The 16,341-nt window shown below is 43.8% G+C and overlaps 6 non-coding genes across 6 annotated transcripts; all 6 read right to left on the bottom strand.

The window, feature by feature from the left end:
* Window positions 1–4,527: 4,527 nt before the first annotated feature.
* Window positions 4,528–4,599, bottom strand: trnap-agg (transfer RNA proline (anticodon AGG)). The gene has a single exon. It is a non-coding gene; the product is annotated as a tRNA-Pro (tRNA).
* An 891-nt stretch (window positions 4,600–5,490) lies between these two features.
* trnap-agg (transfer RNA proline (anticodon AGG)) lies at window positions 5,491–5,562 on the bottom strand. The gene has a single exon. It is a non-coding gene; the product is annotated as a tRNA-Pro (tRNA).
* An 890-nt stretch (window positions 5,563–6,452) lies between these two features.
* trnap-agg (transfer RNA proline (anticodon AGG)) lies at window positions 6,453–6,524 on the bottom strand. The gene has a single exon. It is a non-coding gene; the product is annotated as a tRNA-Pro (tRNA).
* An 889-nt stretch (window positions 6,525–7,413) lies between these two features.
* On the bottom strand, window positions 7,414–7,485 carry trnap-agg (transfer RNA proline (anticodon AGG)). The gene has a single exon. It is a non-coding gene; the product is annotated as a tRNA-Pro (tRNA).
* Window positions 7,486–9,304: 1,819 nt separating this feature from the next.
* On the bottom strand, window positions 9,305–9,376 carry trnap-cgg (transfer RNA proline (anticodon CGG)). Its single transcript has one exon. It is a non-coding gene; the product is annotated as a tRNA-Pro (tRNA).
* Window positions 9,377–16,111: 6,735 nt separating this feature from the next.
* On the bottom strand, window positions 16,112–16,183 carry trnap-ugg (transfer RNA proline (anticodon UGG)). Its single transcript has one exon. It is a non-coding gene; the product is annotated as a tRNA-Pro (tRNA).
* Between the last annotated feature and the right edge of the window lie 158 nt (window positions 16,184–16,341).

A 16,341-nucleotide genomic window follows, 5' to 3' on the forward strand; every position in this document is an offset into this window, starting at 1 on the left:
TTAAAGTTTCCATTACGTGATAGTACCTGGTTACAGGTATTTTTTTAGTACCTGCCCAGTAAGGTTTCCAAGGCAATCTCAAAATGTGACATATACAGATTGCGTGGCAGGGACTGTGCAGTCAATGGCATCACTCAATGAGTCATGAGAGTGACTCTTTCACAAAATCAAAAACGTTATTTTAGAAAGACAAATTGGTGTCACAGATCACATTGAATGGTTTGGCACACAACACATTTACAATGCCCCAGAAGGAATGTGTCTTAGCAAAGAATTCCATGAAGCTAAGAGCTTGTGAGTTTAAGGGGGCTCGTCCGGGATTTGAACCCGGGACCTCTCGCACCCTAAGCAAAAATCATACGCCTAGACCAACGAGCCACAGGAGGCCTGCGTTCAAGTCTGCAACTCTGAAAGGATAGACTTAAATCGGCCTTCAAATTCAAGCAGGAATGGTGTTAAGCTCTCTTCAGTATTCATTTTTGTACCTTCAGGCCTTTGCTACTGACAAGCTCCAACAGGGATGACTCCAGAGGGACTGCACACAGTGAATGAGAAAAAAGGGTTCCCAGTCATCCACGTCATGGTAGTCTGATGAGCTTTGAAAGAAAGCAGCTGGAATTCTCTAAGTGCCTTGAAGACCTTTCACCTCTCCTCTGAGAACCTTCGTTAGATCTAAAACTAAATGTTGGAGAGTCCCAGGTATTTAAAACCCAGAGTGGGTTGTCTTTATCAGGGTCGTTGAACAACTATGAAACACATCACATGAGCCAAGGGGTGGAAAAAAGGTGTGGGTAATTATCAGCAGAGGTTTCAGGTGAAACCATTATGAGACCTTCACATATGGAGTTTAACGTCTTTACACCGAAATTGAATGGCCTCAATTTCGATCAGACTTTGTGATCTCTAATAGCCCTTTTCCACTTGCACCTACCTAGCTTGGCTTAACTTGACTCAGCTCGATCTTTAGAGTTTCCATTCCCACCCCAGACTGATATTGGTTCTTGGGCGCATGCGCACGCAGCGACCGGCAGTGAGTGAGAGCTTGGCATCCTAAGTTTTTAAGTTTTTATTATTTCTTTCGGTTTTATTTGTTGCCGTGTGTTTTGGTTGAAAGAAGTGACAGTTTCTTACAAAGTGACACACGCTCCACAACAGTGAGAACGTCATGGATTCTTTCTTCTTCATTTTGGTTGGATTTCTATTATGCTGGCTCGTTTCCAATGAGGTGGGCGAGGCCGTGAGTCAGCTGAGGATTGTTTACTCCCGCGACCAACTGTTACAACTTAACTTACCGTATGATGGTAAGGACCTCACCTCATGTATACCGGATTTTATACATAAAGACTCTAACAGAACGAGTGAGAAGAGGAAGAGGAAAAGAGGGAGACGTGGAGGTGTTAAATTGCGTATGAGGAGACAACAGGTCAGTCGGTTTCCCCTGCCGTCTGTTATCCTTGGAAATGTTCAGTCTCTTAGGAACAAACTGGATGAACTCCAGGGAAACGTCAGGTTCCAGAAAGACTTCAGGGACAGCTGTGTAATGGCTTTTTCCGAGACATGGCTGACGGAGCTGGATCAGGACGCCGATTTTTCAATCGACGGTTTTGGAGCTCCCTTCCGCCGGGATCGAGATGCACGGGTAACAGGGAAATCTCAAGGAGGGGGAGTATGCTTGTATGTGAACAAACGTTACTGTAGCGCTGTGACTGTTAGAGAATGTATTTGTACACCAGATGTTGAACTTTTATCCGTGTCACTGCGCCCTTTTTATCTCCCTCGTGAGTTTCCACAACTTTTTATAACCGTAGTTTACATTCACCCGAAGGCTCACCCCGCCTCCCCTTGCAGCATCATTTCAGATGTAGTGCAGAAGCTGCAGGCGCTTTCTCCTGATGCACCAAACTTTATAATGGGGGACTTTAACCATGTCTCCCTTAAATCAACTTTGGGCAATCTGTATCAATATGTATCCTGTCCTACCAGACGGGATAAAATGTTGGACCTCTGTTACGGATCGGTGAAGAATGCTTATAAATCCCTCCCGCTTCCTCCTCTGGGATCTTCTGACCATAACTGTGTGCATCTTCTGCCCATCTATAAAACTGTCTTAAAACGAGAGAAGACAAAGACTAAGGATGTTGACATATGGTCAGAAGAATCTGTGCTTACCTTGCAGGAATGTTTTAAGTGTACAGATTGGGAAGTTTTTATTCAGTCTTGTGGAGATGATCTCGATGCTTTGGTGGATGTTACTAGCTCTTATGCAGTATTTTGTAAAGACATGATTATACCCCGTAAGCGCGTTAAAATTTACGCTAACAATAAGCCATGGGTCACTAAAAGTGTCAAATCCTGTTTAAGGAAAAAGAGACAGGCCTTTAAAGAGGGGGCTGTTACCGATTTTCAGACAGCCACCAAGGAAATGAAAATCGAGATCTTGAAAGCAAAACAGAGCTACAAAAACCTTCTTGAAAGCAAATTTGCTGCAAAAAATTTGGGGTCTGCCTGGACTTGTATGAAAACCATAGCAGGGTTTCAAAATCCCCAGAGCAGCAGTCAGGTCATTTTAGATGGTTTTAATTCAGACAGAGATTTTGCAAATGCTTTAAACATGTTTTATGCTCGTTTTAGTTCTTCTGATTTTAGCGAGGATATTTTGGAACTGAAACAGAAACTGAGAGATACTCAGCACTTTATCATTGAACTCAGCGATGTTAAAAAGGCCTTTCATACAGTCAATGTGAATAAGAGCCAGGGTCCTGATAATATTAGTGGCCGCCTAATTAAATCTTGTGCTGATGAACTCAGTCCTATATTTCAGGTTATTTTTAACAAATCCTTGCAAACACAACATGTGCCCTCTCTTTGGAAAGAAGCAGTCGTGGTTCCTGTCCCTAAATCTAGTCGTCCAAAAATTCTAAACGACTTCAGGCCTGTTGCCCTCACTTCAGTTGTCATGAAAGTCTTTGAAAAAATCATCAGAAATGTGATTATGAAAGAGACTGAAGGTCAGCTGGATCCAATGCAGTTTGCATACAGGCCCAACAGAGGAGTGGAGGACGCACTTTTGACTTTACTAAATCTAATTCTTAAACATGTAGAGAGTAAAGGGACTTTTGCAAGACTTCTTTTCATTGATTTTTCTTCGGCTTTTAATACAATACAGCCCCATATTTTAATTAAAAGACTTTTAGAACAGTTTGAAATCAGGAAAAACCTGGTGGGCTGGATTTTAGATTTTCTAACTGACAGGTCACAAAGAGTGAGAATAAATGGGGTTCTGTCTGACCCAGTGTTCTCCTCCACAGGTTCTCCTCAAGGCTGCGTCCTATCGCCCTTATTATTCACTCTCTATACAAACATGTGTCAGGGCAGACATGAAAACAGGGTCATTATTAAATATGCAGATGACTCTGTTATTGTCAGCTTACTGAAAGAGGGTGAAATTAACCACGGTCCAGTCATTGATGACTTTGTTCAGTGGTGTGAGGAGTCTTATCTCCAGCTGAACATATCTAAAACAAAAGACATGGTTGTTGATTTTAGGAAACAACAAAATGGGCACGGAGTCACTTTAATTAAAGGTCAGAAAATAGAGCAAGTACAATCATATAAATATCTTTGGACCATAATAAATGAAAAACTGAACTTTGATCAAAATTGCAAATCAGTTTGTAAAAAGGGTCACCAGCACCTTTATTGCCTTAGGAAACTTGTTCATTTCCACATTGACCAAAAAATTTTAACTTTGTTTTATCGTTCTTTTATTGAGTCCGTTTTATCCTTTTGTTTGGTGGCATGGTTTGGTCAGACCTCTGTCACAGAGAAAAACTCTCTAAATCAGATAGTGAGATGGTCCAGTCGTCTGATAGGTGAGCCACAGTCTTGTTTAGCCTCCCTGTACTCTAAGCAGGTACAGAGGATGGCTTTATCAATCCTTAAAAATGGTTCCCATCCTCTAAGGGGTGAATTTCAGCTTCTTCCTTCAGGACGGAGGTTTCTATTTCCAAGATGCAGGACAAAGCGTTATAAAAATAGCTTTGTCGCCGTTGCTGTCACTGAATTAAATAAGAACTGTTTTTGATTCGAAATATTAAAGTATGTGTCACAGTGAGTTTTATATATTTACTAGGTATGTGTGTTTTTAAAGGGATGTCAAATGCTGTCATTTTTCTGTAAAGCAAATTTACCTTGCCTTTAGGTATAAATAAAGTTACCTTACCTTACCTTACCATTAGGTGATAGTACCTGGTAATAGGTATATTTTAGTACCTGCCCAGTAAGGTTTCCAAGGCAATCTCAAAATGTGACATATACAGATTGCGTGGCAGGGACTGTGCAGTCAATGGCATCACTCAATGAGTCATGAGAGTGACTCTTTCACAAAATCAAAAACGTCATTTTAGAAAGACAAATTGGTGTCACACATCACATTGAATGGTTTGGCACACAACACATTTACAATGCCCCAGAAGGAATGTGTCTTAGCAAAGAATTCCATGAAGCTAAGAGCTTGTGAGTTTAAGGGGGCTCGTCCGGGATTTGAACCCGGGACCTCTCGCACCCTAAGCAAGAATCATACGCCTAGACCAACGAGCCACAGGAGGCCTACGTTCAAGTCTGCAACTCTGAAAGGATAGACTTATATCGGCCTTCAAATTCAAGCAGGATTGGTGTTAAGCTCTCTTCAGTATTCATTTTTGTACCTTCAGGCCTTTGCTACTGACAAGCTCCAACAGGGATGACTCCAGAGGGACTGCACACAGTGAATGAGAAAAAAGGGTTCCCAGTCATCCACGTCATGGTAGTCTGATGAGCTTTGAAAGAAAGCAGCTGGAATTCTCTAAGTGCCTTGAAGACCTTTCACCTCTCCTCTGAGAACCTTCGTTAGATCTAAAACTAAACGTTGGAGAGTCCCAGGTATTTAAACCCCAGAGGGGGTTGTCTTTACCAGGGTCGTTGACCAACTATGAAACACATCAGATGAGCCAAGGGGTGGAAAAAAGGCGTGGGTGATTATCAGCAGAGGTTTCAGGTGAAACCATTATGAGACCTTCACATATGTAGTTTAACGTCTTTACACCGAAATTGAATGGCCTCAATTTCGATCAGACTTTGTGATCTCTAATAGCCCTTTTCCACTTGCACCTACCTAGCTTGGCTTAACTTGACTCAGCTCGATCTTTAAAGTTTCCATTAGGTGATAGTACCTGGTTATAGGTATTTTTTTAGTACCTGCCCAGTAAGGTTTCCAAGGCAATCTCAAAATGTGACATATACAGATTGCGTGGCAGGGACTGTGCAGTCAATGGCATCACTCAATGAGTCATGAGAGTGACTCTTTCACAAAATCAAAAACGTTATTTTAGAAAGACAAATTGGTGTCACAGATCACATTGAATGGTTTGGCACACAACACATTTACAATGCCCCAGAAGGAATGTGTCTTAGCAAAGAATTCCATGAAGCTAAGAGATTGTGAGTTTAAGGGGGCTCATCCGGGATTTGAACCCGGGACCTCTCGCACCCTAAGCGAGAATCATACGCCTAGACCAACGAGCCACAGGAGGCCTACGTTCAAGTCTGCAACTCTGAAAGGATAGACTTATATCGGCCTTCAAATTCAAGCAGGATTGGTGTTAAGCTCTCTTCAGTATTCATTTTTGTACCTTCAGGCCTTTGCTACTGACAAGCTCCAACAGGGATGACTCCAGAGGGACTGCACACAGTGAATGAGAAAAAAGGGTTCCCAGTCATCCACGTCATGGTAGTCTGATGAGCTTTGAAAGAAAGCAGCTGGAATTCTCTAAGTGCCTTGAAGACCTTTCACCTCTCCTCTGAGAACCTTCGTTAGATCTAAAACTAAACGTTGGAGAGTCCCAGGTATTTAAACCCCAGAGGGGGTTGTCTTTACCAGGGTCGTTGACCAACTATGAAACACATCACATGAGCCAAGGGGTGGAAAAAAGGCGTGGGTGATTATCAGCAGAGGTTTCAGGTGAAACCATTATGAGACCTTCACATATGTAGTTTAACGTCTTTACACCGAAATTGAATGGCCTCAATTTCGATCAGACTTTGTGATCTCTAATAGCCCTTTTCCACTTGCACCTACCTAGCTTGGCTTAACTTGACTCAGCTCGATCTTTAAAGTTTCCATTAGGTGACAGTACCTGGTAACAGGTATATTTTAGTACCTGCCCAGTAAGGTTTCCAAGGCAATCTCAAAATGTGACATATACAGATTGCGTGGCAGGGACTGTGCAGTCAATGGCATCACTCAATGGGTCATGAGAGTGACTCCTTCACAAAATCAAAAAGGTTATTTTAGAAAGACAAATTGGTGTCACACATCACATTGAGTCGTTTGGCACACAACACATTTACAATGCCCCAGAAGGAATGTGTCTTAGCAAAGAATTCCATGAAGCTAAGAGATTGTGAGTTTAAGGGGGCTCATCCGGGATTTGAACCCGGGACCTCTCGCACCCTAAGCGAGAATCATACGCCTAGACCAACGAGCCACAGGAGGCCTACGTTCAAGTCTGCAACTCTGAAAGGATAGACTTATATCGGCCTTCAAATTCAAGCAGGATTGGTGTTAAGCTCTCTTCAGTATTCATTTTTGTACCTTCAGGCCTTTGCTACTGACAAGCTCCAACAGGGATGACTCCAGAGGGACTGCACACAGTGAATGAGAAAAAAGGGTTCCCAGTCATCCACGTCATGGTAGTCTGATGAGCTTTGAAAGAAAGCAGCTGGAATTCTCTAAGTGCCTTGAAGACCTTTCACCTCTCCTCTGAGAACCTTCGTTAGATCTAAAACTAAACGTTGGAGAGTCCCAGGTATTTAAACCCCAGAGGGGGTTATCTTTACCAGGGTCGTTGACCAACTATGAAACACATCACATGACCCAAGGGTGGAAAAAAGGCGTGGGTAATTATCAGCAGAGGTTTCAGGTGAAACCATTATGAGACCTTCACATATGTAGTTTAACGTCTTTACACCGAAATTGAATGGCCTCAATTTCGATCAGACTTTGTGATCTCTAATAGCCCTTTTCCACTTGCACCTACCTAGCTTGGCTTAACTTGACTCAGCCCGATCTTTAAAGTTTCCATTAGGTGATAGTACCTGGTAACAGGTATATTTTAGTACCTGCCCAGTAAGGTTTCCAAGGCAATCTCAAAATGTGACATATACAGATTGCGTGGCAGGGACTGTGCAGTCAATGGCATCACTCAATGGGTCATGAGAGTGACTCCTTCACAAAATCAAAAACGTTATTTTAGAAAGACAAATTGGTGTCACACATAACATTGAAAGGTTTGGCACACAACACATTTACAATGCCCCAGAAGGAATGTGTCTTACCAAAGAATTCCATGAAGCTAACAGCTTGTTATTTTAAGGGGGCTCGTCCGGGATTTGAACCCGGGACCTCTCGCACCCAAAGCGAGAATCATACGCCTAGACCAACGAGCCACAGGAAGCCTGCGTTTAAGTCTGCAACTCTGAAAGGATAGACTTAAATCGGCCTTCAAATTCAAGCAGGAATGTTTTTAAGCTCTCTTCAGTATTCATTTTTGTACCTTCAGGACTTTGCTACTGACAAGCTCCAACAGGGATGACTCCAGAGGGACTGCACACAGTGAATGAGAAAAAAGGGTTCCCAGTCATCCACGTCATGGTAGTCTGATGAGCTTTGAAAGAAAGCAGCTGGAATTCTCTAAGTGCCTTGAAGACCTTTCACCTCTCCTCTGAGAACCTTCGTTAGATCTAAAACTAAACGTTGGAGAGTCCCAGGTATTTAAACCCCAGAGGGGGTTGTCTTTACCAGGGTCGTTAACCAACTATGAAACACATCACATGAGCCAAGGGGTGGAAAAAAGGTGTGGGTAATTATCAGCAAAGGTCAAACCATTATGAGACCTTCACATATGTAGTTTAACGTCTTTACACCGAAATTGAATGGCCTCAATTTCGATCAGACTTTGTGATCTCTAATAGCCCTTTTCCACTTGCACCTACCTAGCTTGGCTTAACTTGACTCAGCTCGATCTTTAGAGTTTCCATTAGGTGATAGTACCTGGTTACAGGTATTTTTTTAGTACCTGCCCAGTAAGGTTTCCAAGGCAATCTCAAAATGTGACATATACAGATTGCGTGGCAGGGACTGTGCAATCAATGGCATCACTCAATGAGTCATGAGAGTGACTCTTTCACAAAATCAAAAGCGTTATTTTAGAAAGACAAATTGGTGTCACACATCACATTGAATGGTTTGGCACACAACACATTTACAATGCCCCAGAAGGAATGTGTCTTAGCAAAGAATTCCATGAAGCTAAGAGCTTGTGAGTTTAAGGGGGCTCGTACCCTAAGCAAGAATCATACGCCTAGACCAACGAGCCACAGGAGGCCTGCGTTCAAGTCTGCAACTCTGAAAGGATAGACTTAAATCGGCCTTCAAATTCAAGCAGGAATGTTTTTAAGCTCTCTTCAGTATTCATTTTTGTACCTTCAGGCCTTTGCTACTGACAAGCTCCAACAGGGATGACTCCAGAGGGACTGCACACAGTGAATGAGAAAAAAGGGTTCCCAGTCATCCACGTCATGGTAGTCTGATGAGCTTTGAAAGAAAGCAGCTGGAATTCTCTAAGTGCCTTGAAGACCTTTCACCTCTCCTCTGAGAACCTTCGTTAGATCTAAAACTAAACGTTGGAGAGTCCCAGGTATTTAAAACCCAGAGTGGGTTGTCTTTATCAGGGTCGTTGAACAACTATGAAACACATCACATGAGCCAAGGGGTGGAAAAAAGGCGTGGGTGATTATCAGCAGAGGTTTCAGGTGAAACCATTATGAGACCTTAACATATGGAGTTTAACGTCTTTACACCGAAATTGAATGGCCTCAATTTCGATCAGACTTTGTGATCTCTAATAGCCGTTTTCCACTTGCACCTACCTAGCTTGGCTTAACTTGACTCAGCTCGATCTTTAGAGTTTCCATTAGGTGATAGTACCTGGTAACAGGTATATTTTAGTACCTGCCCAGTAAGGTTTCCAAGGCAATCTCAAAATGTGACATATACAGATTGCGTGGCAGGGACTGTGCAGTCAATGGCATCACTCAATGAGTCATGAGACTGACTCATTCACAAAATCGAAAACGTTATTTTAGAAAGACTAATTGGTGTCACAGATCACATTGAGTCATTTGGCACACAACACATTTACAATGCCCCAGAAGGAATGTGTCTTAGCAAAGAATTCCATGAAGCTAAGAGCTTGTGAGTTTAAGGGGGCTCGTCCGGGATTTGAACCCGGGACCTCTCGCACCCGAAGCGAGAATCATACGCCTAGACCAACGAGCCACAGGAGGCCTGCGTTCAAGTCTGCAACTCTGAAAGGATAGACTTAAATCGGCCTTCAAATTCAAGCAGGAATGGTGTTAAGCTCTCTTCAGTATTCATTTTTGTACCTTCAGGACTTTGCTACTGACAAGCTCCAACAGGGATGACTCCAGAGGGACTGCACACAGTAAATGAGAAAAAAGGGTTCCCAGTCATCCACGTCATGGTAGTCTGATGAGCTTTGAAAGAAAGCAGCTCGAATTCTCTAAGTGCCTTGAAGACCTTTCACCTCTCCTCTGAGAACCTTCGTTAGATCTAAAACTAAACGTTGGAGAGTCCCAGGTATTTAAAACCCAGAGCGGGTTGTCTTTAACAGGGTCGTTGAACAACTATGAAACACATCACATGACCCAAGGGTGGAAAAAGGCGTGGGTAATTATCAGCAGAGGTTTCAGGTGAAACCATTATGAGACCTTCACATATGTAGTTTAACGTCTTTACACCGAAATTGAATGGCCTCAATTTCGATCAGACTTTGTGATCTCTAATAGCCCTTTTCCACTTGCACCTACCTAGCTTGGCTTAACTTGACTCAACTCGGTCTTTAAAGTTTCCATTAGGTGATAGTACCTGGTTACAGGTACTTTTTTTAGTACCTGCCCAGTAAGGTTTCCAAGGCAATCTCAAAATGTGACATATACAGATTGCGTGGCAGGGACTGTGCAGTCAATGGCATCACTCAATGAGTCATGAGAGTGACTCCTTCACAAAATCAACAACGTTATTTTAGAAAGACAAATTGGTGTCACAGATCACATTGAAAGGTTTGGCACACAACACATTTACAATGGCCCAGAAGGAATGTGTCTTACCAAAGAATTCCATGAAGCTAAGAGCTTGTGATTTTAAGGGGACTCGTCCGGGATTTGAACTCAGGACCTCTCGCACCCTAAGCCAGAATCATACGCCTAGACCAACGAGCCACAGGTAGCATGTGCTTAACTCTTCAACTCTGAAAGGATAGACTTAAATCGGCCTTCAAATTCAAGCAGGAATGATTTTAAGCTCTCTTCAGTATTCATTTTTGTACTTTCAGGACTTTGCTACTGACAAGCTCCAACAGGGATGACTCCAGAGGGACTGCACACAGTAAATGAGAAAAAAGGGTTCCCAGTCATCCACGTCATGGTAGTCTGATGAGCTTTGAAAGAAAGCAGCTGGAATTCTCTAAGTGCATTGAAGACCTTTCACCTCTCCTCTGAGAACCTTCGTTAGATCTAAAACTAAACGTTGGAGAGTCCCAGGTATTTAAAACCCAGAGCGGGTTGTCTTTACCAGGGTCGTTGACCAACTATGAAACACATCACATGAGCCAAGGGTGGAAAAAAGGCGTGGGTAATTATCAGCAGAGGTTTCAGGTGAAACCATTATGAGACCTTCACATATGTAGTTTAACGTCTTTACACCGAAATTGAATGGCCTCAATTTCGATCAGACTTTGTGATCTCTAATAGCCCTTTTCCACTTGCACCTACCTAGCTTGGCTTAACTTGACTCAGCTCGATCTTTAGAGTTTCCATTAGGTGATAGTACCTGGTAACAGGTATATTTTAGTACCTGCCCAGTAAGGTTTCCAAGGCAATCTCAAAATGTGACATATACAGATTGCGTGGCAGGGACTGTGCAGTCAATGGCATCACTCAATGAGTCATGAGAGTGACTCTTTCACAAAATCAAAAACGTTATTTTAGAAAGACAAATTGGTGTCACACATCACTTGTATGGTTTCTCTCCTGTGTGGACTTGTTTGTGTCTTTTAAGCTGACCTGCAGTGGTGAAGGATGACCCACACTGATCATTGGGAAGCCATTTCACATGTCACATGAAGTGACATGAAGAGGAGGTAGACTTCCACCGTAACCTCCGTGCGGATCTGTGATATTTTGCTCGGCTAAAAGTTATCAAGGCTGACGAAAGCTTGGTTTTGCATTTGCTGGATATTGATCTGAAAACTCTTTTCTTGCTGCGTCACGACTGACTTTTTAGCTAACGTAAGCTAAAGTGGCAGTGTCTGTTTTTGTTTTTGATGCTGTCGCCGGTACGAGATTCCGGAATGGCACCACTTACCTCAACATCCAGCTGTGAAAGCTGCATCAACCTGAGTCAACAAGTGATCAAGCTGGAGCAAAGGATATCCACGCTATACCAAATTCAGGGGGCTGAATGCGAACTTGACACGATCCTCCTTGGCAAAGCTCAAACCACCGCTACTAGCGCTGAGCTAGCCGACACAGTGCACCATCCAGCTGCTGTGTCCCAAGATCCCCCCAACAGTCAACACAGGCTCTCAACTTGCGTCGCTGGTGCTTCTGCCAAGGACGAGAACTCCTGGTTTCAGCTAGGGGCCAGACCCAAGGCTCTGGTCAGCTCCACTCCACTCCAACCAGCGCCATGGACCATGGTTGAGACGCGTGGTGGCTGCAGAGGGGGCAGGAGGATCCGTCTCTCGCACCCTCACCCCTCCGGTGCGGTAGTATTGGAGAATAAATTCAATGTCCTGGATCCTGTGGACTTTCCTCCTCTGACCGCTAGCCCTCGCCATCCCGCTGTGTCACTGAGGTCTGCGCCATCTCCACCACTACGCCCCCGGAGCCGCGGCGGGCAACCCGACGCTGTGGTGCAAACTCACCGCGGAGAGCTGTGCTTTACCCCGGCTCCTCGGAGAAGAGGACCCACGGCGCGGCTACCTGGGAGTCACTCACGCAGTCCGGCTGGCGCATCTCCATCTGAACACCCCCGGTGTCGCGGCGCGGGCGTCTCAGATGGCCAACAGCCCTCGGTGGCACCTCCTCTCTCCACGCTGGTCCTCGGGGATTCCATCGTCAGGAACGTGCGGATGAGGGGGGCGCTCACGCTGTCGTTCCCGGGAGCCACTGTTGTTGACATAGTGGACAGAATTCCCAACATTCTGGCATCCCACCCACAGGTTAACCGGCTCATCATCCACATCGGCACCAATGATATCCCCAAACAGCAATCTGAGCTGCTGAAGTTGGACTTCCTCGAACTCTTCAGCCTTCTTGGTCAGTTGCAGGTGAGTGCTTTTATCTCTGGGCCCACCCCCACCTGTGGCAGAGGGATAGGCCGTTTCAGCCGGCTGCTCAGCCTTAACACCTGGCTTTCCTCTGCCTGTGTCTCCCACGGCGTGGGTTTTATTAACAACTTTGATGCCTTCTGGGAGAGGAGGCATCTTTTTGGGGCAGACGGGCTCCACCTCAACGCCTGGGGACGCCGTTTGCTGTCCGCCAATTTGGCATTTGGCGTACAGCACTCCCGCACATCGCCACTGTCTGCCACTGACTGATGTTCCCCTGGTCCCAGCTCCTATATTTGTTCCACTTTTAACAGTAATACACAAAACTCTGGACTAGGACCTTTCTCTCCCACAGTCAACACAATACCCGTCATAATCACAAACAGAGAGCAACAGAATTATCATAAATCCAGCAACTCCAAAAACATTAATAACCTCCGGCCTCTTCAAAAATATCAACATCCATTCAACTCTATTGTCAATAATCCACCAGTCTCAATCAGTATGGCACTTTTAAATGTACGCTCTCTGTCGAACAAGTCTTTTATTATTAATGATTTAATTTTAGATAATAAACTTGACTGTTTATTTTTAACTGAAACATGGCTGGGCTCGGATGCACCAGTTGTTCTCACTGAGGCCTCCCCACCAAATTTTAATTTCTCTTTTTCTATTAGAAGTGGTGAGAGAGGTGGTGGGACTGCATCTTTAGCCAACAACACACTCACCACCAAACAAATTTTATTTGATCATTTTACCACTTTTGAATTCCATGCTATTGTTTTCAGCAGCCCTCCAGTTTTATCTGTCACAATTTATAGACCACCTAAAGACAGCGCTGCTTTTATCAAGGTATTCTCAGAATTTTTAACAAACATACATTCAAAATATAATATGATCATTTTAACCGGTGATTTTAACCTGCACATAGATAATCCTTCTGACCCTGCAACAAAAGAATTCTTAAACATTCTTCACTGTTTGGATTTTACCCAGCACGTCACGCAGCCGACTCACAACAGAGGACACACGCTGGTGGACAGCCCATGGGTGATGACCAGGTCCAGAGTGTGTCCTCTCAAAAGAAATTGCAGGGCAGCAGAAAGGAGATGGAGGAAAAATAAAAATAATATCAACCATCAAATATTTTCCGAGCAACTTAAAATGTACAATAATACATTAAGGAAGTCAAGAAATTCATACTTCGCCAAAATAATCAGTATTAACAAAAATAATCCCAAGGTCCTCTTTTCCACCATAGATCATTTATTTAACCCTGATTTTAAAAGCTCCCAAAGAACCCCCACAGACTCGCTCTGTGAGCAGTTTGCAGACCACTTCAGGGGAAAGATCAGCGCCATCAGATCTGATATTTTATCTAATCGCGATATGATTGTAAACACATCTGAGGGCTCGATTGTACCTGAGGAGACACTGGACAGCTTTGTCCTGGTTAATGCTGAGAACTTTCAGAAGGTTTTCTCCACAGTGAGACCCACCACATGTCTTTTAGATCCAATTCCTTCTTCACTCTTTAAAACACTTTATGGATTTTTTGAGGCTGAGCTTTTATACATGATGAATTGCTCTCTTCAGTTGGGTGTCTTCCCTGCTGCCTTTAAAATGGCGGTGGTGAGGCCCCTTCTGAAGAAGAGCAATTTGGATTGTAATGATTTTAATAACTACAGACCTGTATCCAACTTACCATTTTTAAGTAAAGTCTTAGAAAAACTTGTTTTTACTCAGATTACTGATTTTCTCAATGATAGACAGATCCTGGAGATACTCCAGTCTGGATTTAGGGTGAACCACAGCACAGAGACGGCTCTCCTAAAGGTTTTAAATGATCTTAGATGTAACTGGGACGCCCAAAAGCTCTCAGTCCTGGTGCTACTGGATCTAAGCGCAGCCTTTGATACAGTAGACCACGCTATTCTTTTAAACAGACTGAAACACATGGTGGGCCTCTCTGGTGCTGTACACAACTGGTTCACTTCCTATCTCTCTGACAGATCTTTTATGGTGAGTATGGATACATGCTCCTCTAAGATCCATAAAATGACATGTGGTGTGCCTCAAGGGTCGGTTCTAGGCCCTGTACTTTTTAATTTGTATATGCTCCCTCTCGGCAGTGTCATCAGGAGGCATGGAGTGAACGTCCACAGTTACGCTGATGACACGCAGCTGTACATCTCCGTGTCTCCTGATGACACCAGACCAATGGATGCCCTTTTTAACTGTGTCTTGGATATAAGATCTTGGATGGCAGAAAACTTTTTACAGCTTAACCAGGACAAAACTGAAGTTTTAATTGTTGGTCCTGAGGCTCAGAGAGAGAAACTCTTGTCTAAATTACAGGCATTTTCACTATGTCCTTCGCTACAAGTGAAAAACCTGGGTGTTATTTTTGACTCTGAGCTTGGTTTTATCCCACATGTTAAACATGTAACCAAAATTGGATTTTATCATCTAAAAAATATAGCCAGAGTCCGCCCTATTCTCTCTCGGGCCAACACGGAGATGCTGATGCATGCTTTTATTACCAGTCGCATTGATTACTGTAATGCCCTGCTCTCTGGTCTTCCTAAGAAGAATATTTCACCTTTACAACTCTTGCAAAACTCGGCAGCTCGTGTGCTGACGAAGACCAGAGGGCGGGCCCACATTACACCGGTTTTAGAATCGCTGCACTGGCTCCCCGTGTGTTTCAGGATCGATTTTAAAGTTCTTTTACTGGTTTTTAAATGTCTTAATGGTCTTGGGCCTTCTTATCTCTCAGATCTGCTTTTACCATACGAACCCTCGCGGACCCTGAGGTCCTCTGGTACTGGCCTTTTGATTGTCCCTAAAGTCAGGACACATACTCACGGAGAGGCAGCTTTTCAGTGGTATGGTCCTCGTCTGTGGAACAGCCTGCCGGAGGAGCTCAGGGCCGCAGAGAATGTACATGTTTTTAAGAACAGGCTCAAGACCTACCTTTTTAATTTAGCTTTTACTTAGCGTTTATTTATTTTATGCTTATTTATTCTATCCTGTTATTCTATTATTAATTTAGGATTTACCTAATATTTTTTGATTTTATTCTTATTCATTTTTTAATCTTCTTACTCTATTTATATTTATATTGTATCCTGTTCTTATTTATTTTATCATTTTACCCTGTATACATCGTATTGCATCATATCTCCAGTGTTTCCTCGGAGGGCGCTCTCTGCACCGGGGCTGTTATTGACCGTGGCTGCTGGGTCTCTGGGGTCCTCTCAGCCTGGTTGGGGGGCTCCTTTGCCTCCCTCCCGCTGTGTGCCCAGCCCGGAGGCTGCGGTCTGTGACCGGCTCCCGGTGCAGACGGCTCTCTGTTATAATGTTTCCTCACTTGGCTCATGCGAGCCCAGCCCAATTTTTACTCTTTAAGTGTGCGCGTGTGTGTATGTGTGTGTGTGTGGGGGGATATATGTGTATTGAGAGTGTGGGGAGTGAGTTGGAGGGTGGGGTGGGCTGCTTTTAACTATGTAAAGCACTTTGTGCTACATTTTTTCTGTATGAAAAGTGCTTTATAAATAAAGATTGATTGAAAGGTTTGGCACCCAACACATTTACAATGCCCCAGAAGGAATGTGTCTTACCAAAGAATTCCATGAAGCTTAGAGCTTGTGATTTTAAGGGGGCTCGTCCGGGATTTGAACCCGGGACCTCTCGCACCCAAAGCGAGAATCATACGCCTAGACCAACGAGCCACAGGAAGCCTGCGTTTAAGTCTGCAACTCTGAAAGGATAGACTTAAATCGGCCTTCAAATTCAAGCAGGAATGTTTTTAAGCTCTCTTCAGTATTCATTTTTGTACCTTCAGGCCTTTGCTACTGACAAGCTCCAACAGGGATGACTCCAGAGGGAC

This window comes from Maylandia zebra, linkage group LG18 (genome assembly GCF_041146795.1).
Source record: "Maylandia zebra isolate NMK-2024a linkage group LG18, Mzebra_GT3a, whole genome shotgun sequence".
In the NCBI taxonomy this organism is placed as follows: Eukaryota; Metazoa; Chordata; class Actinopteri; order Cichliformes; family Cichlidae; genus Maylandia; species Maylandia zebra.